This window comes from Kogia breviceps, chromosome 8 (genome assembly GCF_026419965.1).
Source record: "Kogia breviceps isolate mKogBre1 chromosome 8, mKogBre1 haplotype 1, whole genome shotgun sequence".
Taxonomy (NCBI): Eukaryota; Metazoa; Chordata; class Mammalia; order Artiodactyla; family Physeteridae; genus Kogia; species Kogia breviceps.
In genome coordinates this window covers 100,020,201-100,047,821 of record NC_081317.1, presented here as the reverse complement: position 1 = coordinate 100,047,821, position 27,621 = coordinate 100,020,201, and positions in this window count along the sequence as shown.

The following is a 27,621-nucleotide window of genomic DNA, read 5'->3' as shown; positions in this document are numbered from 1 at the left end:
AGCATCAACAGATCAAATTCGTAGCATGCGGGTACCGCTTTCCTCCTGAGCTATGCATTCGCAGCCAGCTTCAAGGTGTTACATTTGTGGATAGACTCTCGTGGAGATGCTGGCTAAGCTTACTTGGGAAGTAAAAGTGCCAGAGTTCCTTTCCGGGGCACCATCAACAGATGAAATTCGTAGCATGCGGGTACCGCTTTCCTCCTAAACTGTGCATTCGCAGGCAGGTTGAAGGTGTTCATTTTGTGGATAGAGTCTCGTGGGCATGCCGGCTAAGCTCACTTGGCAAATGCAAGTGCCAGAGTTCCTTTCCGTGGCACCATCAAGAGATCAAATTCGTAGCATGGGTGTACCGCTTTCCTCCTGAGCTGGGCATTCGCAGCCAGCCTGAAGGTGTTCGTTTTGTGGATATAGTGTCGTGGGGATGCCGGCTAAGCTCACTTGGGAAGTACAAGTGCCACAGTTCCTTTCCGGGGCACCATCAAGTGATCAAATTCGTAGCATGCGGGTACCGCTTTCCTCCTAGGCTGGGCATTCGCAACCAGCCTGAAGGTGTTCATTTTGTGGATAGAGTCTCGTGGGGATCCCGGCTAAGCTCACTTGGGAAGTACAGATGCCAGAGTTCATTTCCGGGGCACCATCAAGAGATCAAATTTGTAGCATGCGGATAACTGTTTCCTCCTACGCTGTGCATTCGCAGCCAGGTTCACGGTGTTCCTTTTGTGGTTAGACTCTCGTGGAAATGCAGGCTAAGCTCACTTGGGAAGTACAAGTGCCAGAGTTCCTTTCCAGTGCACCATCAAGGGATCAAATTCGCAGCATGCGGGTAAAGCTTTCCTCCTAAGCTGTGCATTCGCAGGCAGCTTCAAGGTGTTGTTTTGTGGTTATACTCTCGTGGAGAGGCCGGCTAAGCTCTCTTGAGAAGTACAAGTGCCAGAGTTCCTTTCCTGGGCACAATCAAGAAATCAAATTCGTAGCATGCGGGTAAAGTTTTCCTCCTACGCTGTGCATTCGCAACCAGGTTCAAGGTGTTCCATTTGTGGTTAGACTCTCGTGGAGATGCCGGCTAAGCTCACTTGAGAAGTACAAGTGCCAGAGTTCCTTTCCGGGGCACCATGAAGATATCAAATTCGTAGCATGTGCGTACTTCATTCTTCCTAAGCTGTGCATTCACAGCCAGCTTCAAGGAGTTCCATTTGTTGATAGACTCTCGTGGAGATGCTGGCGAAGCTTTCTTGGGAAGTACAAGTGCCAGAGTTCCTTTCCGGGGCACCAGCCACAGATGAAATTCGTAGCATGCGGGTAAAGATTTCCTACTACTCTGTGCATTCGCAGGCAGCTTAAAGGTGTTGCTTTTGTGGTTAGACTCTCGTGGAAATGCCGTCTAAGCTCACTTAGGAAGAACAAGTGCCAGAGTTCCTTTCCAGGGCACCATCAAGAGATCAAATTCGTAGCATGTGGGTAAAGCTTTTCTCCTAAGCTGTGCATTCGCAGCCAGCTTCAATGTGTTCCTTTTGTGGTTAGGCTCTCGTGGAAAATCGGCTAAGCTCACTTGAGAAGTACAAGTGCCAGAGTTCCTTTCCGGGGCACCATCTAGAGATCAAATTCGTTGCATGCGGTTAAAGGTTTCCTCCTACGCTGTGCATTCGCAGCCAGCCTGAAGGTGTTCATTTTGTGGATAGAGTCTCGTGGGGATGCCGGCTAAGCTCACTTGGGAAGTACAAGTGCCAGAGTTCCTTTCCGGGGCACCATGAAGAGGTCAAATTCGTAGCATGCGGGTACCGCTTTCCTCCTAAGCTGTGCATTCGCAGCCAGCTTGAATGTGTTCATTTTGTGGATAGAGTCTCGTGGAGATGCCGGCTAAGCTCACTTGGGAAGTACAAGTGCCAGAGTTCCTTTCCAGGGAACCATCAAGGGATCAAATTTGCAGCATGCGGGTAAAGCTTTCCTCCTAAGCTGTGCATTCGCAGGCAGCTTCAAGGTGTTGTTTTGTGGTTATACTCTCGTGGAGAGGCCGGCTAAGCTCACTTGAGAAGTACAAGTGCCAGAGTTCCTTTCCGGGGCACCATCAAGAGATCAAATCCGTAGCATGCGGGTACCGATTTCCTCCAAAGCTGTGCATTCGCAGCCAGCTTGAACGTGTTCATTTTGTGCATAGGGTCTCGTGGGGATGCCGCCTAAGCTCACTTGGGAAGTACAAGTGCCCGAGTTGCTTTCCGGGGCACCATCAAGAGATCAAATTCGTAGCATGCGGGTAAAGCATTCCTCCTAAGCTGTGCATTCGCAGCCAGCTTCAAGGTGTTCCTTTTGTGGTTATACTCTCGTGGAAATGCCGGCTAAGCTCACTTTAGAAGTACAAGAGCCAGAGTTACTTTCCGCGGCACCATCAAGATATCAAATTCGTAGCGTGCGCGTAAAGGATTCCTCCTACGCTGTGCATTCGCAGACAGGTTAAAGGTGTTCCATTTGTAGTTCGACTCTCATGGGGATGCCGGCTAAGCTCACTTGGGAAGTACAAGTCCCAGAGTTCCTTTCCGGGGCACCATCAAGAGATCAAATTCCTAGCACGCGGGTACCGCTTTCCTCCTAAGCTGTGCATTCGCAGCCAGCTTGAAGGTGTTCATTTTGTGGATAGAGTCTCGTGGAGATGCCGGATAAGCTCACTTGGGAAGTACAAGTGGCAGAGTTCATTTCCAGGGCACCATCAGGAGATCAAATTCACAGCATGCGGGTAAAGCTTTCCTCCTAAGCTGTGCATTCGCAGGCAGGTTCCAGGTGTTCCTTTTGTCGTTAGACTCTCGTGGAAATGCAGGCTAAGCTCACTTGGGAAGTACAAGTTCCAGAATTCCTTTCCAGGGCACCATCAAGGGATCAAATTCGCAGCATGCGGGTAAAGCTTTCCTCCTAAGCTGTGCATTCGCAGGCAGCTTCAAGGTGTTGTTTTGTGGTTATACTCTCGTGGAGAGGCCGGCTAAGCTCACTTGAGAAGTACAAGTGCCAGAGTTCCTTTCCTGGGCACAATCAAGAAATCAAATTCGTAGCATGCGGGTAAAGGTTTCCTCCTACGCTGTGCATTCGCAACCAGGTTCAAGGTGTTCCATTTGTGGTTAGACTCTCGTGGAGATGCGGGCTAAGCTCACTTGAGAAGTACAAGTGCCAGAGTTCCTTTCCGGGGCACCATGAAGATATCAAATTCGTAGCATGCGGGTACTGCATTCTTCCTAAGCTGTGCATTCGCAGCCAGCTTCAAGGAGTTCCATTTGTGGATATACTCTCGTGGAGATGCTGGCGAAGCTTTCTTGGGAAGTACAAGTGCCAGAGTTCCTTTCCGGGTCACCAGCCACATATGAAATTCGTAGCATGCGGGTAAAGATTTCCTACTACTCTGTGCATTCGCAGGCAGGTTAAAAGTGTTCCTTTTTTGGTTAGACTCTCGTGGAAATGCCGTCTAAGCTCACTTAGGAAGAACAAGTGCCAGAGTTCCTTTCCAGGGCACCATCAAGAGATCAAATTCGTAGCATGTGGGTAAAGCTTTTCTCCTAAGCTGTGCATTCGCAGCCAGTTTGAAGGTGTTCATTTTGTGCATAGAGTCTCGTGGGGATGCCGGCGAAGTTCACTTGGGAAGTACAAGTGCCAGAGTTCCTTTCCGGGGCACCATCAAGAGATCAAATTCGTAGCATGCGGGTACCGCTTTCCTCCTAAGCTGTGCATTCGCAGCCAGCTTGAAGGTGTTCATTTTGTGGATAGAGTCTCGTGGAGATGCCGGCTAAGCTCACTTGGGAAGTACAAGTGCCAGAGTTCCTTTCCAGGGCACCATCAAGGGATCAAATTCGCAGCATGCGGGTAAAGCTTTCCTCCTAAGCTGTGCATTCGCAGGCAACTTCAAGGTGTTGTTTTGTGGTTATACTCTCGTGGAGAGGCCAGCTAAGCTCACTTGAGAAGTACAAGTGCCAGAGTTCCTTTCCGGGGCACCGTCAAGAGATCAAATCCGTAGCATGCGGGTACCGCTTTCCTCCTAAGCTGTGCATTCGCAGCCAGCTTGAACGTGTTCATTTTGTGCATAGAGTCTCGTGGGGATGCCGCCTAAGCTCACTTGGGAAGTACGAGTTCCAGAGTTCCATTCCTGGGCACCATCAAGAGATCAAATTCGTAGCATGCGGGTAAATGTTTCCTCCTACGCTGTGCATTCGCAGCCAGGTTCAAGGTGTTCCGTTTGTGGTTAGACTCTCGTGAAGATGACAGCTAAGCTCACTTGAGATGTACAAGTTCCAGAGTTCCTTTCCGGGGCACCATGAAGCGATCAAATTCGTAGCATGCGGTTACTGCTTTCCTCCTAAACTGTGCATTTACAGCCAGGTTCAAGGAGTTCCATTTGTGGATACACTCTCGTGGAGATGCTGGCGAAGCTTTCTTGGGAAGTACATGTGCCAGAGTTCCTTTCCGGGGCACCATCAACAGATGAAATTCGTATCATGCGGGTAAAGCTTTCCTCCTAAGCTGTGCATTCACAGGCAGCTTCAAAGTGTTGTTTTGTGGTTCCACTCTCGTGGAGAGGCCGGCTAAGATCACTTGAGAAGGACAAGTGCCAGAGGTCCTTTCCGGGGCACAATCAAGAGATCAAATTCGTAGCATGCGGGTACCCCTTTCCTCCTAAGCTGGGCATTCGCAGCCAGACTGAAGGTGTTCATTTTGTGGATAGAGTCTCGTGGGGATACTGGCTAAGCTCACTTGGGAAGGACAAGTGCCAGAGTTCCTTTCCGGGGCACCATCAAGTGACCAAATTCGTAGCATGCGGGTAAAGCCCTCCTCCTAAGCTGTGCATTCGCAGGCAGCTTCAAGGTGTTGTTTTGTGGTTACACTCTCGTGGAGAGGACGGCTAAGATCACTTGATAAGGACAAGTGCCAGAGGTCCTTTCCGGGGCACCATCAATAGATAAAATTCGTAGCATGCGGGTACCGCTTTCCTCCTAAGCTGGGCATTCGCAGCCAGCCTGAAGGTGTTCATTTTGTGGATAGAGTCTCGTGGGGATACCGGCTAAGCTCACTTGGTAAGGACAAGTGCCAGAGTTCCTTTCCAGGGCACCATCAAGAGATCAAATTCGCAGCATGCGGGTAAAGCTTTCCTCCTAAGCTGTGCATTCGCTGGCAGCTTCAAGGTGTTGTTTTGTGGTTATCCTCTCGTGGAGAGGCCGGCTAAGCTCACTTGAGAAATACAAGTGCCAGAGTTCCTTTCCTGGGCACCATCAAGTGATCAAATACGTAGCATTCGGGTAAAGGTTTCCTCTTATGCTGTGCATTCGCAGCCAGGTTCAAGGTGTTCCATTTGTGGTTAGACTCTCGTGGAAATGGCGGCTAATCTTACTTGGGAAATACAAGTGCCATAGTTCCTTACTGGGGCACCATCTAGAGATCAAATTCGTAGCATGCGGGTACCGCTTCCCTCCTAACGTGTGGATTCGCAGCCAGCTTGAAGGTGTTCATTTTGTGGATAGAGTCTCATGGAGATGCTGGCTAAGGTCACTTGGGAAGTACAACTGCCAGAGTTACTTTCCGGGGCACCATCAAGTGAACAAATTCGTAGCATGCCGGTAAAGCTTTCCTCCTAATCTGTGCATTCACAGCCAGTTTCAAGGAGTTCCATTTGTGGATAGACTCTCGTGGAGATGCTAGCGAAGCTTTCTTGGGAAGTACAAGTGCCATAGTTCCTTTCCGGGGCACCATCAACAGATGAATTTCGTAGCAGGCGGGTAAAGCTTTCCTCCTAACCTGTGCATTCGCAGGCAGGTTCAAGGTGTTCCTTTTGTCGTTAGACTCTCGTGGAAATGCAGGCTAAGCTCACTTGGGAAGTACAAGTTCCAGAGTTCCTTTCCAGGGCACCATCAAGGGATCAAATTCGCAGCATGCGGGTAAAGTTTTCCTCCTAAGCTGTGCATTCGCAGGCAGCTTCAAGGTGTTGTTTTGTGGTTATACTCTCGTGGAGAGGACGGCTAAGCTCACTTAAGAAGTACAAGTGCCAGAGTTCCTTTCCTGGGCACAATCAAGAAATCAAATTCGTAGCATGCGGGTCAAGGTTTCCTCCTACGCTGTGCATTCGCAACCAGGTTCAAGGTGTTCCATTTGTGGTTAGACTCTCGTGGAGATGCCGGCTAAGCTCACTTGAGAAGGACAAGTGCCAGAGTTCCTTTCCGGGGCACCATGAAGATATCAAATTCGTAGCATGCGCGTACTCCATTCTTCCTAAGCTGTGCATTCGCAGCCAGCTTCAAGGAGTTCCATTTGTGCATAGACTCTCGTGGAGATGCTGGCGAAGCTTTCTTGGGAAGTACAAGTGCCAGAGTTCCTTTCCGGGGCACCAGCCACAGATGAAATTCGTAGCATGCGGGTAAAGATTTCCTACTACTCTGTGCATTCGCAGGCAGCTTAAAGGTGTTCCTTTTGTGGTTAGACTCTCGTGGAAATGCCGTCTAAGCTCACTTAGGAAGAACAAGTGCCAGAGTTCCTTTCCAGGGCACCATCAAGAGATCAAATTCGTAGCATGTGGGTAAAGCTTTTCTCCTAACCTGTGCATTCACAGCCAGCTTCAATGTGTTCGTTTTGTGGTTAGGCTCTCGTGGAAAATCGGCGAAGCTCACTTGAGAAGTACAAGTGCCAGAGTTCCTTTCCGGGGCACCATCTAGAGATCAAATTCGTTGCATGCGGTTAAAGGTTTCCTCCTATGCTGTGCATTCGCAGCCAGCCTGAAGGTGTTCATTTTGTGGATAGAGTCTCGTGGGGATGCCGGCTAAGCTCACTTGGGAAGTACAAGTGCCAGAGTTCCTTTCCGGGGCACCATGAAGTGGTCAAATTCGTAGCATGCGGGTACCGCTTTCCTCCTAAGCTGTGCATTCGCAGCCAGTTTGAAGGTGTTCATTTTGTGCATAGAGTCTCGTGGGGATGCCGGCGAAACTCACTTGGGAAGTACAAGTGCCAGAGTTCCTTTCCGGGGCACCATCAAGAGATCAAATTCGTAGCATGCGGGTACCGCTTTCCTCCTAATCTGTGCATTCGCAGCCAGCTTGAATGTGTTCATTTTGTGGATAGAGTCTCGTGGAGATGCCGGCTAAGCTCATTTGGGAAGTACAAGTGCCAGAGTTCCTTTCCAGGGCACCATCAAGAGATCAAATTCGTTGCATGCGGGAAAAGATTTCCTCCTACGCTGTGCATTCGCAGCCAGCCTGAAGGTGTTCATTTTGTGGATAGAGTCTCGTAGGGATGCCACCTAAGCTCACTTGGGAAGTACAAGTACCAGAGTTTCTTTCCGGGGCACCATCAAGAGATCAAATTCGTAGCATGCGGGTACCGCTTTCCTCCTAAGCTGTGCATTCGCAGCCAGCTTGAAGGTGTTCATTTTGTGGATAGAGTTTCGTGGAGATGCCGGCTAAGCTCACTTGGGAAGTACAAATGCCAGAGTTCCTTTCTAGGGCACCATCAAGGGATCAAATTCGCAGCATGCGGTAAATCTTTCCTCCTAAGCTGTGCATTCGCAGGCAGCCTCAAGGTGTTGTTTTATGGTTATACTCTCGTGGAGAGGCCGGCTAAGCTCACTTGAGAAGTACAAGTGCCAGAGTTCCTTTCCGGGGCACCATCAAGAGATCAAATTCGTAGCATGCGGGTACCGCTTTCCTCCTAAGCTGTGCATTCGCAGCCAGCTTGAACGTGTTCATTTTGTGCATAGGGTCTCGTGGGGATGCCGCCTAAGCTCACTTGGGAAGTACAAGTGCCAGAGTTGCTTTCCGGGGCACCATCAAGAGATCAAATTTGCAGCATGCGGGTAAAGCATTCCTCCTAAGCTGTGCATTTGCAGCCACCTTCAAGGTGTTCCTTTTGTGGTTATACTCTCGTGGAAATGCCGGCTAAGCTCACTTGAGATGTACAAGAGCCAAAGTTACTTTCCGCGGCACCATCAAGAGATCAAATTCGTAGCATGCGGGTAAATATTTTCTCCTAAGCTGTGCATTCGCAGCCAGCTTCAAGGTGTTCCTTTTGTGGTTAGACTCTCGTGGAAATGCCGGCTAAGCTCACTTGAGAAGTAAAAGTGCCAGAGTTACTTTCACGGGGCACCATCAAGAGATCAGATTCGTAGCATGCGGGTAAAGGTTTCCTCCTATGCTGTGCATTCGCAGCCAGGTTCAAGGTGTTCCTTTTGTGGTTAGACTCTCGTGGAGGTGCCGGCTAAGCTCACTTGAGACGTACAAGTGCCAGAGTTCCTTTCCGGGGCACCATCAAGAGATCAAATTCGTAGCATGCGGGTAAAGGTTTCCTCCTACGCTGTGCATTCGCAGCCAGGTTCAAGGTGTTTCATTTGTGGTTAGACTCTCGTGGAGATGCCGGCTAAGCTCACCTGAGAAGTACAAGTGCCAGAGTTCCTTTCCGGGGCACCATGAAGAGATCAAATTCGTAGCAAGCGGGTACCGCTTTCCTCCTAAGCTGTGCCTTCGCAGCCAGCTTCAAGGAGTTCCATTTTTGGATAGACTCTCGTGGAGATGCTGGCGAAACTTTCTTGAGAAGTACAACTGCCAGAGTTACTTTCCGGGGCAGCATCAAGAGATTAAATTCGTAGCATGCGGGTAAAGCTTTCCTCATAAGCTGTGCATTCGCAGCCAGCTTCAAGGTGTTCCTTTTGTGGTTATACTCTTGTGGAAATGCCGGCTAAGCTCACTTGAGAAGTAGAAGTGCCAGAGTTTTTCCGGGCACCATCAACAGATGAAATTCGTAGCATGCGGGTAAAGGTTTCCTCCTATGCTGTGCATTCGCTGCCAGGTTCAAGGTGTTCCTTTGGTGCTTAGACTCTCGTGGAGATGCCGGCTAAGATCACTTGAGAAGTACAAGTGCCAGAGTTACTTTCCGGGGCACCATCAAGAGATCAAATTCGTTGCATGTGGGTAAAGCTTTCCTCCTAAACTATGCATTCGCAGGCAGCTTCAAGGTGTTGTTTGTGGTTACACTGTCGTGGAGAGGCCGGCTAAGCTCACTTGAGAAGTACAAGTGCCAGAGTTTCTTTCCGGGGCACCTTCAAGAAATCAAATTCGTAGCATGCGGGTAAAGATTTCCTCCTACGCTGTGCATTCGCAGGCAGGTTCAAGGTGTTCCTTTTGTGGTTAGAGTCTCGTGGAAATGCCGGCTAAGCTCACTTGGGAAATACCAGTGCCCAAGTTCCTTTCCGGGGCACCATCAAGATATCAAGTTCGTAGCATGCGTGTAAAGATTTTCTCCTAAGGTGTTCATTCGCAGCCAGCTTCAAGGTGTTCCTTTTGTGGTTATACTCTCGTCTAAATGCCGGCTAAGCTCACGTGAGAAGTACAAGAGCCAGAGTTCCTTTCCGGTGCACCATCAAGAGATCAAATTCGTTGCATGCAGGTAAAGGTTTCCTCCTACGCTGTGCATTCACAGCCAGCCTGAAGGTGTTCATTTTGTGGATAGAGTCTCGTGGGTATGCCGGCTAAGCTCACTTGGGAAGTACAAGTGCCAGAGTTCCTTTCCGGGGCACCATCAAGAGATCAAATTCGTAGCATGCGGGTAAAGCATTCCTCCTAAGCTGTGCATTCGCAGCCAGCTTCAAGGTGTTCCTTTTGTGGTTATACTCTCGTGGAAATGCCGGCTAAGCTCACTTGAGAAGTAGAAGAGCCAGAGTTCCTTTCGGGGGCACCATCAAGGGGTCTAATTCGTAGCATGCAGGTAAAGGTTTCCTCCTACGCTGTGAATTCGCAGACAGGTTAAAAGTGTTCCATTTGTGGTTAGACTCTCATGGAAATGCCGGCGAAGCTCACTTGGGAAATACAAGTACCATAGTTCCTTTCCGGGGCACCATCAAGATATCAAGTTCGTAGCATGCGTATAAAGCATTCCTCCTAAGCTGTGGATTCGCAGCCAGCTTCAAGGTGTTCCTGTTGTGGTTATCCTCTCGTGGAAATGCCAGCTAAGCTCACTTGAGAAGTACAAGTGCCAGAGTTCCTTTCCGGGGCACCATGAAGAGATCAAATTCGCAGCATGCGGTAAATCTTTCCTCCTAAGCTGTGCATTCGCAGGCAGCCTCAAGGTGTTGTTTTATGGTTATACTCTCGTGGAGAGGCCGGTAAAGCTCACTTGAGAAGTACTAGTGCCGGAGTTCCTTTCCGGGGCAACATCAAGAGATCAAATTCGTAGCATGCGGGTACCGCTTTCCTCCTAAGCTGTGCATTCGCAGCCAGCTTGAACGTGTTCATTTTGTGCATAGGGTCTCGTGGGGATGCCGCCTAAGCTCACTTGGGAAGTACAAGTGCCAGAGTTGCTTTCCGAGGCACCATCAAGAGATCAAATTCGTAGCATGCGGGTAAAGCATTCCTCCTAAGCTGTGCATTCGCAGCCAGCTTCAAGGTGTTCCTTTTGTGGTTATACTCTCGTGGAAATGCCGGCTAAGCTCACTTGAGAAGTACAAGACCCAGAGTTACTTTCCGCGGCACCATCAAGAGATCAAATTCGTAGCATGCGGGTAAAGGATTCCCCCTACGCTGTGCATTCGCAGACAGGTTAAAGGTGTTCGATTTGTGGTTAGACTCTCATGGAAATGCCGGCGAAGCTCACTTGGGAAATACAAGTGCCAGAGTTCCTTTCCGGGGCACCATCAAGATATCAAGTTCGTAGCATGCGTATAAAGCTTTTCTCCTAAGCTGTGCATTCGCAGCCAGCTTCAAGGTGTTCCATTTGTGGTTATACTCTCGTGGAAATGCCGGCTAAGCTCACGTGAGAAGTACAAGAGCCAGAGTTCCTTTCCGGTGGACCATCAAGAGATCAAATTCCTTGCATGCGTGTAAAGGTTTCCTCCTACGCTGTGCATTCGCAGCCAGCCTGAAGATGTTCATTTTGTGGATAGAGTCTCGTGGGAATGCCGGCTAAGCTCACTTGGGAAGCACAAGTGCCAGAGTTCCTTTCCGGGGCACCATCAAGAGATCAAATTCGTAGCATGCGGGTAAAGCATTCCTCCTAAGCTGTGGATTCCCAGCCAGCTTCAAGGTGTTCCTTTTGTGGTTATACTCTAGTGGAAATGCCGGCTAAGCTCACTTGAGAAGTACAAGTGCCAGAGTTACTTTCCGGGGCACCATCAAGAGATCAAATTCGTAGCAATCGGGTAAAGGTTTCCTCCTATGCTGTGCATTCGCAGCCAGGTTCAAGGTGTTCCTTTTGTGGTTAGACTCTCGTGGAGATGCCGGCTAAGCTCACTTGAGAAGTAAAGTGCCAGAGTTCCATTCCGGGGCACCATGAAGAGATCAAATTCGTAGCATGCGGGTACTGCTTTCCTCCTAAGCTGTGCATTCGCAGCCAGGTTCAAGGAGTTCCATTTGTGGATAGACTCTCGTGGAGATGCTGGCGAAGCTTTCTTGGGAAGTACAAGTGCCAGAGTTCCTTTCCGGGGCAACATTAACAGATGAAACTCGTAGAATGCGGGTAAAGATTTCTTCCTACTCTGTGCATTCGCAGGCAGGTTCATGGTGTTCCCTTTGTGGTTAGACTCTCGTGGAAATGCCCACTAAGCTCACTTGGGAAGAAAAAGTGCCAGAGTTCCTTTCCGGGGCACCATCAAGAGATCAAATTCGTAGCATGCGGGTAAAGATTTTCTCCTAAGCTGTGCATTCGCAGCCAGCTTCAAGGTGTTCGTTTTTTGGTTCGACTCTCGTGGAAATGCCGGCTAAGCTCACTTGAGAAGTACAAGTGCCAGAGTTCCTTTCCGGGGCACCATCAAGAGATCAAATTCGTTGCATGCGGGAAAAGATTTCCTCCTAAGCTGTGCATTCGCAGGCAGCTTCAACGTGTTGTTTTATGGTTATACTCTCGTGGCGAGGCCGGCGAAGGTCACTTGAGAAGTACAAGTGCCTGAGTTCCTTCCCGGTGCACCATCAAGAGATCAAATTCGTAGCATGCGGGTACCGCTTTCCTCCTAAGCTGTGCATTCGCAGCCAGCTTGAACGTGTTCATTTTGTGCATAGAGTCTCGTGGGGATGCCGGCTAAGCTCACTTGGGAAGTACAAGTGCCAGAGTTCCTTTCCGGGGCACCATCAAGAGATCAAATTCGTAGCATGCGGGTAAAGCATTCCTCCTAAGCTGTGCATTCACATCCAGCTTCAGGGTGTTCCTTTTGTGGTTATACTCTCGTGGAGAGGCCGTCTAAGCTCACTTGAGAAGTAGAAGTGCCAGAGTTCCTTTCCGGGGCACCATCAAGAGATCAAATTCGTAGCATGCCGGTAAAGCATTCCTCCTACGCTGTGCATTCGCAGCCAGGTTCAACGTGTTCCATTTGTGGTTAGACTCTCGTGGAGATGCCGGCTAAGCTCACCTGAGAAGTAAAAGTGCCAGACTTCCTTTCTGGGGCACCATGAAGAGATCAAATTCGTAGCATGCGGGTACCGCTTTCCTCCTAAGCTGTGCATTCGCAGCCAGCATCAAGGAGTTCCATTTGTGGATAGACTCTCGTGGAGATGCTGGCGAAGCTTTCTTGGGAAGTACAACTGCCAGAGTTCCTTTCCGGGGCACCATCAACAGATGAAATTCGTAGCATGCGGGTAAACATTTCCTGCTACTCTGTGCATTCGCAGGCAGGCTAAAGGTGTTCTTTTTGTGGTTAGACTCTCGTGGAAATGCCCACTAAGCTCACTTGGGAAGAACAAGTGCCAGAGTTCCTTTCCGGGGCACCATCAAGAGATCAAATTCGTTGCATGCGGGAAAAGGTTTCCTCCTACGCTGTGCATTCGCAGCCAGCTTCAAGGTGTTCCTTTTGTGGTTATACTCTTGTGGAGAGGCCGGCTAAGCTCACTTGAGAAGTATTAGTGCCGGAGTTCCTTTCCAGGGCACCTTCAACAGATCAAATTCGTAGCATGCGGGTACCGCTTTCCTCCTAAGCTGTGCATTCGCAGCCAGCTTGAACATGTTCATTTTGTGCATAGAATCTCGTGGGCATGCCGGCTAAGCTCACTTGGGAAGTACAAGTGCCAGAGTTTCTTTCCGGGGCACCATCAAGAGATCAAATTCGTAGCATGCGGGAAAAGCATTCCTCCTAAGCTGTGCATTCCAGCCAGCTTCAAGGTGTTCCTTTTTTGATTATACTCTCGTGGAAATGCCAGCTAAGCTCACTTGAGAAGTACAAGTGCCAGAGTTACTTTCCGGGGCACCATCAGGAGATCAAATTCGTAGCATGCGGGTAAAGGTTTCCTCCTATGCTGTGCATTCGCAGCCAGGTTCAAGGTGTTCCTTTTGTGTTTAGACTCTCGTGGAGATGCCGGCTAAGCTCACTTGAGAAGTACAAGTGCCAGAGGTCATTTCAGGGGCACCATGAAGAGATCAAATTCGTAGCATGCGTGTACCGCTTTCCTCCTAAGCTGTGCATTCGCAGCCAGCTTCAAGGAGTTCCATTTGTGGATAGACTCTCGTGGAGATGCTGGCGAAGCTTTCTTGGGAAGTACAACTGCCAGAGTTCCTTTCCGGGGCACCATCAACAGATGAAATTCGTAGCATGCGGGTAAAGATTTCCTGCTACTCTGTGCATTCGCAGGCAGGTTAAAGGTGTTCCTTTTGTGGTTAGACTCTTGTGGAAATGCCCCCTAAGCTCACTTGGGAAGAACAAGTGCCAGAGTTCCTTTCCGGGGCACCATCAAGAGATCAAATTCGTTGCATGCCGGAAAAGGTTTCCTCCTACGCTGTGCATTCGCAGCCAGCCTGAAGGTGTTCATTTTGTGGATAGAGTCTCGTAGGGATGCCTGCTAAGCTCACTTGGGAAGTACAAGTGCCAGAGTTCCTTTCCGGGGTACCATCAAGAGATCAAATTCATAGCATGCGGGTAAAGCTTTCCTCCTAAACTATGCATTCGCAGGCAGCTTCAAGGTGTTGTTTGTGGTTACACTCTCGTGGAGAGGCCGGCTAAGCTCACTTGAGTAGTACAAGTGCCAGAGTTCCTTTCCGGGGCACCTTCAAGAGATCAAATTCGTAGCATGCGGGTAAAGATTTCCTCCTACTCTGTGCATTCGTAGGCAGGTTCAAGGTGTTCCTTTTGTGGTTAGACTCTCGTGGAAATGCCGGCTAAGCTCAATTGGGAAATACCAGTGCCCTAGTTCCTTTCCGGGGCAGCATCAAGATATCAAGTTCGTAGCATGTGTGTAAAGATTTTCTCCTAAGGTGTGCATTCGCAGCCAGCTTCACGGTGTTCCTTTTGTGGTTATACTCTCGTGGAAATGCGGGCTAAGCTCACGTGAGAAGTACAAGATCCAGAGTTCCTTTCGGGTGCACCATCAAGAGATCAAATTCGTTGCATGCAGGTAAAGGTTTCCTCCTACGCTGTGCATTCGCAGCCAGCCTGAAGGTGTTCATTTTGTGCATAGAGTCTCGTGGGTATGCCGGCTAAGCTCACTTGGGAAGTACAAGTGCCAGAGTTCCTTTCCCGGGCAACATCAAGAGATCAAATTCGTAGCATGCGGGTACCGCTTTCCTGCTAAGCTGTGCATTCGCAGCCAGCTTGAACGTGTTCATTTTGTGGATAGAGTCTCGTGGGGATGCCGGCTAAGCTCACTTGGGAAGTACAAGTGCCAGAGTTCTTTTCCGGGGCACCATCAGAGATCAAATATCTACCATGCGGGTAAAGCATTCTTCCTAAGCTGTGGATTCGCAGCCAGCTTCAAGGTGTTCCTTTTGTGGTTATACTCTTGTGGAAATGCTGGCTAAGCTCACTTGAGAAGTACAAGTGCCAGAGTTTCTTTCCGGGGCACCATCAAGAGATCAAATTCGTAGCATGTGGGTAAAGGTTTCCTCCTACGCTGTGCATTCGCAGCCAGGTTCAAGGTGATCCATTTGTGGTTAGACTCTCGTGGAGATGCCTGCTAAGCTCACTTGAGAATTACAAGTGCCAGAGTTCCTTTCCGGAGCACCATGAAGAGATCAAATTCGTAGCATGCGGGTACTGCTTTCCTCCTAAGCTGTGCATTCGCAGCCAGGTTCAAGGAGTTCCATTTGTGGATAGACTCTCGTGGAGATGCTGGTGAAGCTTTCCTGGAAGTACAAGTGCCACAGTTCCTTTCTGGGGCACCATTAACAGATAAAATTCGTAGCATGCGGGTAAACATTTCCTCCTACTCTGTGCATTCGCAGGCAGGTTCAAGGTGTTCCCTTTGTGGTTAGACTCTCGTGGAAATGCCCGCTAAGCTCACTTGGGAAGAAAAAGTGCCAGAGTTCCTTTCCGGGGCACCATCAAGAGATCAAATTCGTAGCATGCGGGTAAAGATTTTCTCCTAAGCTGTGCATTTGCAGCCAGCTTCAAGGTGTTCCTTTTGTGGTTAGACTCTCGTGGAAATGCCGGCTAAGCTCACTTGAGAAGTACAAGTGCCAGAGTTCCTTTCCGGGGCACCATCAAGAGATCAAATTCGTTGCATGCGGGACAAGGTTTCCTCCTACGCTGTGCATTCGCAGCCAGCCTGAAGGTGTTCATTTTGTGGATAGAGTCTCGTAGGGATGCCGGCTAAGCTCACTTGGGAAGTACAAATGCCAGAGTTCCTTTCCAGGGCACCATCAAGGGATCAAATTCGCAGCATTCGGGTAAATCTTTCCTCCTAAGCTGTGCATTCGCAGGCATCTTCAACGTGTTGTTTTATGGTTATACTCTCGTGGAGAGGCCTGCTAAGCTCACTAGAGAAGTACAAGTGCCGAAGTTCCTTTCCGGGGCACCATCAAGAGATCAAATTCGTAGCATGCGGGTATACTTTTCCTCCTATGCTGTGCATTCGCAGCCAGGTTCAATGTGTTCCTTTTGTGGTTAGACTCACGTGGAGATGCCGGCTAAGCTCACTTGAGAAGTACAAGTGCCAGAGTTCCTTTCCGGGGCACCATCAAGTGATCAAATTCGTAGCATGAGGGTAAAGGTTTCCTCCTACGCTGTGCATTCGCAGCCAGGTTCAAGGTGTTCCATTTGTGGTTAGACTCTCATGGAGATGCCGGCTAAGCTCACCTGAGAAGTACAAGTGCCAGAGTTCCTTTCCGGGGCACCATGAAGAGATCAATTTCCTAGCATGCGGGTACCGCTTTCCTCGTAAGCTGTGCATTCGCAGCCAGCATCAAGGAGTTCCATTTGTGGATAGACTCTCGTGGAGATGCTGGCGAAGCTTTCTTGGGAAGTACAACTGCCAGAGTTCCTTTCCGGGGCACCATCAACAGATGAAATTCGTAGCATGCGGGTAAAGATTTCCTGCTACTCTGTGCATTCGCAGGCAGGCTAAAGGTGTTCTTTTTGTGGTTAGACTCTCGGTGAAATGCCCACTAAGCTCACTTGGGAAGAACAAGTGCCAGAGTTCCTTTCCGGGGCACCGTCAAGAGATCAAATTCGTTGCATGCGGGAAAAGGTTTCCTCCTACGCTGTGCATTCGCAGCCAGCCTGAAGGTGTTCATTTTGTGGATAGAGTCTCGTAGGGATGCCTGCTAAGCTCACTTGGGAAGTACAACAGCCAGAGTTCCTTTCCGGGGCACCATCAAGAGATCAAATCCGTAGCATGCGGGTAAAGCTTTCCTCATAAGCTGTGCATTCGCATCCAGCTTCAAGGTGTTCCTTTTGTGGTTATACTCTTGTGGAAATGCCGGATCAGCTCACTTGAGAAGTACAACTGCCAGAGTTTTTCCGGGGCACCATCAAGAGATCAAATTCGTAGCATGCGGGTAAAGCATTCCTCCTAAGCTGTGCATTTGCAGCCAGCTTCAGGGTGTTCCTTTTGTGGTTATACTCTCGTGGAGAGGCCAGCTAAGCTCACTTGAGAAGTAGAAGTGCCAGAGTTCCTTTCCGGGGCACCATCAAGAGATCAAATTCGTAGCATGCGGGTAAAGGTTTCCTCCTACGCTGTGCATTCGCAGCCAGGTTCAAGGTGTTCCATTTGTGGTTAGACTATTGTAGAGATGCCGGCTAAGCTCACCTGAGAAGTACAAGTGCCAGAGTTCCTTTCTGGGGCACCATGAAGAGATCAAATTCGTAGCATGCGGGTACCGCTTTCCTCCTAAGCTGTGCATTCGCAGCCAGCATCAAGGAGTTCCATTTGTGGATAGACTCTCGTGGAGATGCTGGTGAAGCTTTCTTGGGAAGTACAACTGCCAGAGTTCCTTTCCGGGGCACCATCAACAGATGAAATTCGTAGCATGCGGGTAAACATTTCCTGCTACTCTGTGCATTCGCAGGCAGGCTAAAGGTGTTCTTTTTGTGGTTAGACTCTCGTGGAAATGCCCACTAAGCTTACTTGGGAAGAACAAGTGCCAGAGTTCCTTTCCGGGGCACCATCAAGAGATCAAATTCGTTGCATGCGGGAAAATGTTTCCTCTTACGCTGTGCATTCGCAGCCAGCCTGAAGGTGTTCATTTTGTGGATAGAGTCTCGTAGGGATCCCTGCTATGCTCACTTGGGAAGTACAAGTGCCAGAGTTCCTTTCGGGGGCACCATCAAGAGATCAAATTCGTAGCATGCGGTTAAAGCTTTCCTCATAAGCTGTGCATTCGCAGCCAGCTTCAAGGTGTTCCTTTTGTGGTTATACTCTTGTGGAGAGGCCGGCTAAGCTCACTTGAGAAGTACTGGTGCCGGAGTTCCTTTTCGGGGCAACATCAAGAGATCAAATTCGTAGCATGCGGGTACCGCTTTCCTCCTAAGCTGTGCATTCGCAGCCAGGTCGAACGTGTTCATTTTGTGCATAGAGTCTCGTGGGCATGCCGGCTAAGCTCACTTGGGAAGTACAAGTGCCAGAGTTCCTTTCCAGGGAACCGTCAAGAGATCAAATTCGTAGCATGCGGGTAAAGGTTTCCTCCTATGCTGTGCATTCGCTGCCAGGTTCAAGGTGTTCCTTTTGTGGTTAGACTCTCGTGGAGATGCCGGCTAAACTCACTTGAGTAGTACAAGTGCCAGAGTTCCTTTCCGGGGCACCATGAAGAGATCAAATTCGTAGCATGCGGGTACAGCTTTCCTCTTAAGCTGTGCATTCACAGGCAGCTTCAAGTTGTTGTTTTGTGGTTACACTGTCGTGGAGAGGCCGGCTATGCTCACTTGAGAAGTAAAAGTGCCAGAGTTCCTTTCCGGGGAACCTTCAAGAGATCAAATTCGTAGCATGCGGAAAAAAGTTTCCTCCTACGCTGAGCATTCGCAGCCAGGTTCAAGGTGTTCCATTTGTGGTTAGACTCTCGTGGAAATGCCGGCTAAGCTCACTTGGGAAATACAAGTGCCATAGTTCCTTTCCGGGGCACCATCAAGATATCAAGTTCGTAGCATGTGTGTAAAGATTTTCTCCTAAGCTGTGCATTCGCAGCCAGCTTCAAGGTGTTCCTTTTGTGGTTATACTCTCGTGGAAATGCTGGCTAAGCTCACGTGAGAAGTACAAGAGCCAGAGTTCCTTTCCGGTGCACCATCAAGAGATCAAATTCGTTGCATGCGTGTAAAGGTTTCCTCCTACGCTGTGCATTCGCAGCCAGCCTGAAGGTGTTCATTTTGTGGGTAGAGTCTCGTGGAGATGCCGGGTAAGCTCACTTGGGAAGTACAAGTGCCAGAGTTCCTTTCCAGGGCACCATCAAGGGATCAAATTCGCAGCATGCGGGTAAAGCTTTCCTCCTAATCTGTGCATTCGCAGGCAGCTTCAAGGTGTTGTTTTATGGTTATACTCTCGTGGAGAGGCCGGCTAAGCTCACTTGAGAAGTACAAGTGCCAGAGATCCTTTCCGGGGCACCATCAAGTGATCAAATTCGTAGCATGCGTGTACCGCTTTCCTCCTAAGCTGTGCATTCGTAGGCAGCTTGAACGTGTTCATTTTGGGCATAGAGTCTCGTGGGGATGCCGGCTAAGCTCACTTGGGAAGTACGAGTGCCAGAGTTCCTTTCCGGGACACCATCAAGAGATCAAATTAGTAGCATGCGGGTACCGCTTTCCTCCTAAGCTGTGCATTCGCAACCAGCTTGAACGTGTTCATTTTGTGCATAGAGTCTCGTGGGGATGCCGCCTAAGCTCACTTGGGAAGTACAAGTGCCAGAGTTCCTTTCCGGGGCACCATCAAGAGATCAAATTCTTAGCATGCGGGTAAAGCATTCCTCCTAAGCTGTGGATTCGCAGCCAGCTTCAAGGTGTTCCTTTTGTGTTTATACTCTCTTGGAAATGCCGGCTAAGCTCACTTGAGAAGTACAAGTGCCAGAGTTACTTTCCGGGGCACCATCAAGAGATCAAATACGTAGCATGCGGGTACTGCTTTCCTCCTAAGCTGTGCATTCGCAGCCAGGTTCAAGGAGTTCCATTTGTGGATAGACTCTCGTGGACATGCTGGCGAAGCTTTCTTGGGAAGTACAAGTGCCAGAGTTCCTTTCCGGGGCACCATGAAGAGATCAAATTCGTAGCATGCGGGTACAGCTTTCCTCTTAAGCTGTGCATTCGCAGGCAGCTTCAAGTTGTTGTTTTGTGGTTACACTGTCCTGGAGAGGCCGGCTAAGCTCACTTGAGAAGTAAAAGTGCCAGAGTTCCTTTCCGGTGGACCATCAAGTGATCAAGTTCGTTGCATGCGGGTAAAGGTTTCCTCCTACGCTGTGCATTCGCAGCCAGGTTCAAGGTGTTCCATTTGTGGTTAGACTCTCGTGGAAATGCCGGCTAAGCTCACTTGGGAAATACAAGTGCCATAGTTCCTTTCCGGGGCACCATCAAGTGATCAAGTTCGTTGCATGCGGGTAAAGGTTTCCTCCTATGCTGTGCATTCGCTGCCAGGTTCAAGGTGTTCCTTTTGTGGTTAGACTCTCGTGGAGATGCCGGCTAAACTCACTTGAGTAGTACAAGTGCCAGAGTTCCTTTCCGGGGCACCATGAAGAGATCAAATTCGTAGCATGCGGGTACAGCTTTCCTCCTAAGCTGTGCATTCGCAGCCAGCTTCAAGGTGTTCTTTTGTGGTTATACTCTCGTGGAAATGCCGGCTAAGCTCACGTGAGAAGTACAAGAGCCAGAGTTCCTTTCCGGTGGACCATCAAGTGATCAAGTTCGTTGCATGCGGGTAAAGGTTTCCTCCTACGCTGTGCATTCGCAGCCAGCCTGAATATGTTCATTTTGTGGATAGAGTCTCTTGGGGATGCTGGCTAAGCTCACTTGGGAAGTACAAGTGACAGAGTTACTTTCCGGGGCACCATCAAGAGATCAAATTCGTAGCATGCGGGTAAAGGTTTCCTCCTATGCTGTGCATTCGCAGCCAGGTTCAATGTGTTCCTTTTGTGGTTAGACTCTCGTGGAGATGCCGGCTAATCTCACTTGAGAAGTACAAGTGCCAGAGTTCCTTTCCGGGGCACCATCAAGGGATCAAATTCGTAGCATGTGGGTAAAGGTTTCCTCCTACGCTGTGCATTCGCAGCCAGGTTCAAGGTGATCCATTTGTGGTTAGACTCTCGTGGAGATGCCGGCTAAGCTCACTTGAGAATTACAAGTGCCAGAGTTCCTTTCCGGGGCACCATCAAGAGATCAAATTCGTTGCATTCGGGACAAGGTTTCCTCCTACGCTGTGCATTCGCAGCCAGCCTGAAGGTGTTCATTTTGTGGATAGAGTCTCGTAGGGATGCCGGCTAAGCTCACTTGGGAAGTACAAGTGCCAGAGTTCCTTTCCGGGGCAGCATCAAGAGATCAAATTCGGAGCATGCGGGTAGCGCTTTCCTCCTAAGCTGTGCATTCGCAGCCAGCTTGAACGTGTTCATTTTGTGCATAGAGTCTCGTGGGGATGCCGCCTAAGCTCACTTGGGAAGTACAAGTGCCAGAGTTCCTTTCCGGGGCACCATCAAGAGATCAAATTCATAGCATGCGGGTAAAGCATTCCTCCTAAGCTGTGCATTCGCAGCCAGCTTCAAGGTGTTCCTTTTGTGGTTATACTCTCGTGGAAATGCCGGCTAAGCTCACTTGAGAAGTACAAGTGCCAGAGATCCTTTCCGGGGCACCATCAAGAGATCAAATTCGTAGCATGCGGGTACTGCTTTCCTCCTAAGCTGTACATTCGCAGCCAGGTTCAAGGAGTTCCATTTGTGGATAGACTCTCGTGGAGATGCTGGCGAAGCTTTCTTGGGAAGTACAAGTGCCAGAGTTCCTTTCCGGGGCACCATTAACAGATGAAATTCGTAGCATGCGGGTAAAGATTTCCTCCTACTCTGTGCATTCGCAGGCAGGTTAAAGGTGGTCCCTTTTTGGTTAGACTCTCGTGGAAATGCCCCCTAAGCTCACTTGGGAAGAAAAAGTGCCAGAGTTCCTTTCCAGGGCACCATCAAGAGATCAAATTCGTAGCATGCGGGTAAAGGTTTCCTCCTAAGCTGTGCATTCGCAGCCAGGTTCAAGGTGTTCCTTTTGTGGATAGACTCTCGTGGAGATGCTGGCGAAGCTTTCTTGGGAAGTACAAGTGCCAGAGTTCCTTTCCGGGGCACCATTAACAGATGAAATTCGTAGCATGCGGGTAAAGATTTCCTCCTACTCTGTGCATTCTCAGGCAGGTTAAAGGTGGTCCCTTTTTGGTTAGACTCTCGTGGAAATGCCGGCTAAGCTCACTTGAGAAGTACAAGTGCCAGAGTTCCTTTCCCGGGCAGCATCAAGAGATCAAATTCGGAGCATGCGGGTACCGCTTTCCTCCTAAGCTGTGCATTCGCAGCCAGCTTGAAGGTGTTCATTTTGTGGTTAGAGTCTCATGGAGATGCCGGCTAAGCTCACTTGGGAAGTACAAATGCCAGAGTTCCTTTCCAGGGCACCATCAAGGGATCAAATTCGCAGCATTCGGGTAAATCTTTCCTCCTAAGCTGTGCATTCGCAGGCAGCTTCAACGTGTTGTTTTATGGTTATACTCTCGTGGAGAGGCCGGCTAAGCTCACTTGAGAAGTACAAGTGCCAGAGTTCCTTCCCGGTGCACCATCAAGAGATCAAATTCGTAGCATGCGGGTACCGCTTTCCTCCTAAGCCGTGCATTCGCAGCGAGCTTGAACGTGTTCATTTTGTGCATAGAGTCTCGTGGGGATGCCGGCTAAGCTCACTTGGGAAGTACAAGTGCCAGAGTTCCTTTCCGGGGCACCATCAAGTGATCAAATTCGTAGCATGCGGGTAAAGCATTCCACCTAAGCTGTGCATTTGCAGCCAGCTTCAGGGTGTTCCTTTTGTGGATATACTCTCGTGGAGATGCCGGCTAAGCTCACTTGAGAAGTAGAAGTGCCAGAGTTCCTTTCTGGGGCACCATCAAGAGATCAAATTCGTAGCATGCGGGTAAAGGTTTCCTCCTACGCTGTGCATTCGCATCCAGGTTCAAGGTGTTCCATTTGTGGTTAGACTCTCGTGGAGATGCCGGCTAAGCTCACATGAGAAGTACAAGTGCCAGAGTTCCTTTCCGGGGCACCATGAAGAGATCAAATTCGTAGCATGCGGGTACCGCTTTCCTCCTAAGCTGTGCATTCGCAGCCAGCATCAAGGAGTTCCATTTGTGGATAGACTCTCGTGGAGATGCTGGCGAAGCTTTCTTGGGAAGTACAACTGCCAGAGTTCCTTTCCGGGGCACCATGAACAGATTAAATTCGTAGCATGCGGGTAAAGATTTCCTGCTACTCTGTGCATTCGCAGGCAGGCTAAAGGTGTTCTTTTTGTGGATAGAGTCTCGTAGGGATGCCTGCTAAGCTCACTTGGGAAGTACAAGTGCCAGATTTCCTTTCGGGGGCACCATCAAGAGATCAAATTCGTAGCATGCGGGTAAAGCTTTCCTCATAAGCTGTGCATTCGCAGCCAGCTTCAAGGTGTTCCTTTTGTGGTTATACTCTTGAGGAAATGCCGGCTAAGCTCACTTGAGAAGTACAAGTGCCAGAGTTTTTCTGGGGCACCATCAAGAGATCAAATTCGTAGCATGCGGGTAAAGGTTTCCTCTTAGGCTGTGCATTCGCTGCCAGGTTCAAGGTGTTCCTTTTGTGGTTAGACTCTCGTGGAGATGACGGCTAAACTCACTTGAGTAGTACAAGTGCCAGAGTTCCTTTCCGGGGCACCATGAAGAGATCAAATTCGTAGCATGCGGGTACAGCTTTCCTCCTAAGCTGTGCATTCGCAGGCAGCTTCAAGTTGTTGTTTTGTGGTTACATTGTCGTGGAGAGGCCGGCTAAGCTCACTTGAGAAGTAAAAGTGCCAGAGTTCCTTTCCGGTGGACCATCAAGTGATCAAGTTCCTTGCATGCGGGTAAAGGTTTCCTCCTACGCTGTGCATTCGCAGCCAGGTTCAAGGTGTTCCATTTGTGGTTAGACTCTCGTGGAAATGCCGGCTAAGCTCACTTGGGAAATACAAGTGCCATAGTTCCTTTCCGGGGCACCATCAAGTGATCAAGTTCGTTGCATGCGGGTAAAGGTTTCCTCCTATGCTGTGCATTCGCTGCCAGGTTCAAGGTGTTCCTTTTGTGGTTAGACTCTCGTGGAGATGCCGGCTAAACTCACTTGAGTAGTACAAGTGCCAGAGTTCCTTTCCGGGGCACCATGAAGAGATCAAATTCGTAGCATGCGGGTACAGCTTTCCTCCTAAGCTTTGCATTCGCAGCCAGCTTCAAGGTGTTCCTTTTGTGGTTATACTCTCGTGGAAATGCCGGTTAAGCTCACGTGAGAAGTACAAGAGCCAGAGTTCCTTTCCGGTGGACCATCAAGTGATCAAGTTCGTTGCATGCGGGTAAAGGTTTCCTCCTACGCTGTGCATTCGCAGCCAGCCTGAATATGTTCATTTTGTGGATAGAGTCTCGTGGGGATGCTGGCTAAGCTCACTTGGGAAGTACAAGTGCCAGAGTTCCTTTCCGGGGTACCATCAAGAGATCAAATTCGTAGCATGCGGGTAAAGCATTCCTCCTAAGCTGTGGATTCGCAGCCAGCTTCAAGGTGTTCCTTTTGTGGTTATACTCTCTTGGAAATGCCGGCTAAGCTCACGTGAGAAGTACAAGTGCCAGAGTTACTTTCCGGGGCACCATCAAGAGATCAAATTCGTAGCATGCGGGTAAAGGTTTCCTCCTATGCTGTGCATTCGCAGCCAGGTTCAATGTGTTCCTTTTGTGGTTGGACTCTCGTGGAGATGCCGGCTAAGCTCACTTGAGAAGTACAAGTGCCAGAGTTCCTTTCCGGGGCACCATCAAGGGATCAAATTCGTAGCATGCCGGTAAAGGTTTCCTCCTACGCTGTGCATTCGCAGCCAGGTTCAAGGTGATCCATTTGTGGTTAGACTCTCGTGGAGATGCCGGCTAAGCTCACTTGAGAATTACAAGTGCCAGAGTTCCTTTCCGGGGCACCATCAAGGGATCAAATTCGTTGCATTCGGGACAAGGTTTCCTCGTAAGCTGTGCATTCGCAGCCAGCTTCAGGGTGTTCCTTTTGTGGTTAGACTCTCGTGGAAATGCCGGCTAAGCTCACTTGAGAAGTACAAGTGCCAGAGTTCCTTTCCGGGGCAGCATCAAGAGATCAAATTCGGAGCATGCGGGTACCGCTTTCCTCCTAAGCTGTGCATTCGCAGCCAGCTTCAGGGTGTTCCTTTTGTGGTTATACTCTCGTGGAGATGCCTGCTAAGCTCACTTGAGAAGTAGAAGTGCCAGAGTTCCTTTCCGGGGCACCATCAAGAGATCAAATTCGTAGCATGCGGGTAAAGGTTTCCTCCTACGCTGTGCATTCGCAGCCAGGTTCAAGGTGTTCCATTTGTGGTTAGACTCTCGTGGAGATGCCGGCTAAGCTCACCTGAGAAGTACAAGTGCCAGAGTTCCTTTCCGCGGCACCATGAAGAGATCAAATTCGTAGCATGCGGGTACCGCTTTCCTCCTAACCTGTGCATTCGCAGCCAGCATCAAGGAGTTCTATTTGTGGATAGAGTCTCGTGGAGATGCTGGCGAAGCTTTCTTGGGAAGTACAACTGCCAGAGTTCCTTTCCGGGGCACCATCAACAGATGAAATTCGTAGCATGCGGGTAAAGATTTCCTGCTTCTCTGTGCATTCGCAGGCAGGCTAAAGGTGTTCTTTTTGTGGTTAGACTCTCGTGGAAATGCCCACTAAGCTCACTTGGGAAGAACAAGTGCCAGAGTTCCTTTCCGGGGCACCATCAAGAGATCAAATTCGTTGCATGAGGGAAAAGGTTTCCTCCTACGCTGTGCATTCGCAGCCAGCCTGAAGGTGTTCATTTTGTGGATAGAGTCTCGGAGGGATGCCTGCTAAGCTCACTTGGGAAGTACAAGTGCCAGAGTTCCTTTCGGGGGCACCATCAAGAGATCAAATTCGTAGCATGCGGGTAAAGCTTTCCTCCTAAGCTGTGCATTCGCAGCCAGCTTCAAGGTGTTCCTTTTGTGGTTATACTCTTGTGGAAATGCCGGCTAAGCTCACATGAGAAGTACAAGTGCCAGAGTTTTTCTGGGGCACCATCAAGAGATCAAATTCGTAGCATGCGGGTAAAGGTTTCCTCCTATGCTGTGCATTCGCTGCCAGGTTCAAGGTGTTCCTTTGGTGGTTAGACTCTCGTGGAGATGCCGGCTAAACTCACTTGAGTAGTACAAGTGCCAGAGTTCCTTTCCGGGGCACCATGAAGAGATCAAATTCGTAGCATGCGGGTACAGCTTTCCTCTTAAGCTGTGCATTCGCAGGCAGCTTCAAGTTGTTGTTTTGTGGTTACACTGTCGTGGAGAGGCCGGCTAAGATCACTTGAGAAGTAAAGGTGCCAGAGTTCCTTTCCGGGGAACCATCAAGAGATCAAATTCGTAGCATGCGGGTAAAAGTTTCCTCCTACGCTGTGCATTCGCAGCCAGGTTCAAGGTGTTCCATTTGTGGTTAGACTCTCGTGGAAATGCTGGCTAAGCTCACTTGGGAAATACAAGTGCCATAGTTCCTTTCCAGGGCACCATCAAGTGATCAAGTTCGTTTCATGCGGGTAAAGGTTTCCTCCTACGCTGTGCATTCGCAGCCAGCCTGAATATGTTCATTTTGTGGATAGAGTTTCGTGGGGATGCTGGCTAAGCTCACTTGGGAAGTACAAGTGCCAGAGTTCCTTTCCGGGGCACCATCAAGAGATCAAATTCTTAGCATGCGGGTAAAGCATTCCTCCTAAGCTGTGGATTCGCAGCCAGCTTCAAGGTGTTCCTTTTGTGTTTATACTCTCTTGGAAATGCCGGCTAAGCTCACTTGAGAAGTACAAGTGCCAGAGTTACTTTCCGGGGCACCATCAAGAGATCAAATACGTAGCATGCGGGTACTGCTTTCCTCCTAAGCTGTGCATTCGCAGCCAGGTTCAAGGAGTTCCATTTGTGGATAGACTCTCGTGGACATGCTGGCGAAGCTTTCTTGGGAAGTACAAGTGCCAGAGTTCCTTTCCGATGCACCATTAACAGATGAAATTCGTAGCATGCGGGTAAAGATTTCCTCCTACTCTGTGCATTCGCAGGCAGGTTCAAGGTGTTCCCTTTGTGGTTAGACTCTCGTGGAAATGCCCCCTAAGCTCACTTGGGAAGAAAAAGTGCCAGAGTTCCTTTCCGGGGCACCATCAAGAGATCAAATTCGTAGCATGCGGGTAAAGATTTTCTCCTAAGCTGTGAATTCGCAGCCAGGTTCAAGGTTTTCCTTTTGTGGTTAGACTCTCGTGGAAATGCCGGCTGAGCTCACTTGAGAAGTACAAGTGCCAGAGTTCCTTTCCGGGGCACCATCAAGAGATCAAATTCGTTGCATGCGGGAAAAGGTTTCCTCCTACGCTGTGCATTCGCAGCCAGCCTGAAGGTGTTCATTTTGTGGATAGAGTCTCGTAGGGATGCCGGCTAAGCTCACTTGGGAAGTACAAGTGCCAGAGTTCCTTTCCGGGGCAGCAACAAGAGATCAAATTCGGAGCATGCGTGTACCGCTTTCCTCCTAAGCTATGCATTCGCAGCCAGCTTGAAGGTGTTCATTTTGTGGATAGAGTCTCGTGGAGATGCCGGCTAACTCACTTGGGAAGTACAAATGCCAGAGTTCCTTGCCAGGGCACCATCAAGGGATCAAATTCGCAGCATTCGGGTAAATCTTTGCTCCTAAGCTGTGCATTCGCAGGCAGCTTCAACGTGTTGTTTTATGGTTATACTCTCGTGGAGAGGCCGTCTAAGCTCACTTGAGAAGTACAAGTGCCAGAGTTCCTTCCCAGGGCACCATCAAGAGATCAAATTCGTAGCATGCAGGTACCGCTTTCCTCCTAAGCTGTGCATTCGCAGCCAGCTTGAACGTGTTCATTTTGTGCATAGAGTCTCGTGGGGATGCCGGCTAAGCTCACATGGGAAGTACAAGTGCCATAGTTCCTTTCCGGGGCACCATCAAGAGATCAAATTCGTAGCATGCGGGTAAAGCATTCCTCCAAATCTGTGGATTCGCAGCCAGCTTCAAGGTGTTCCTTTTATGGTTATACTCTCGTGGAAATGCCAGCTAAGCTCACTTGAGAAGTACAAGTACCAGAGTTATTTTCCGGGGAACCATCAAGAGATCAAATTCGTAGCATGCGGGTAAAGTTTTCCTCCTATGCTGTGCATTCGCAGCCAGGTTCAATGTGTTCCTTTTGTGGTTAGACTCTCGTGGAGATGCCGGCTAAACTCACTTGAGTAGTACAAGTGCCAGAGTTCCTTTCCG